We start from the raw sequence: 335 nt of genomic DNA on the forward strand, positions 1-335 counted from the left end.
TACTGATAATTCTCCGCCCAGGAGACTGGTTCTGGATTTTGTCCTTCAGAGTAAACAACGAGTTAGAGATCACACAAAGTTCGTATAGGAATGGAGGAAAGAGATATTTGAGAACATTTCACAATAGAAAAAAACACCAATTCATAGGAATCTCTGCCCATTATCCAATCACTGAGCCAAACCACCACCATGGGGGGATCAGATGTCCCTAATTATAGGGGTTCATCCAGTGTTATGGTCCCATGATGGTTATAGTTGTGTTCTGTTTGGGTTGTTAAGGTTCATTGTATGTAATCTCCATTCCTCATCCAATGTACATGGATGTACCATACTCA

Source organism: Aquarana catesbeiana, linkage group LG06, assembly GCF_042186555.1.
Source record: "Aquarana catesbeiana isolate 2022-GZ linkage group LG06, ASM4218655v1, whole genome shotgun sequence".
NCBI lineage: Eukaryota > Metazoa > Chordata > Amphibia > Anura > Ranidae > Aquarana > Aquarana catesbeiana.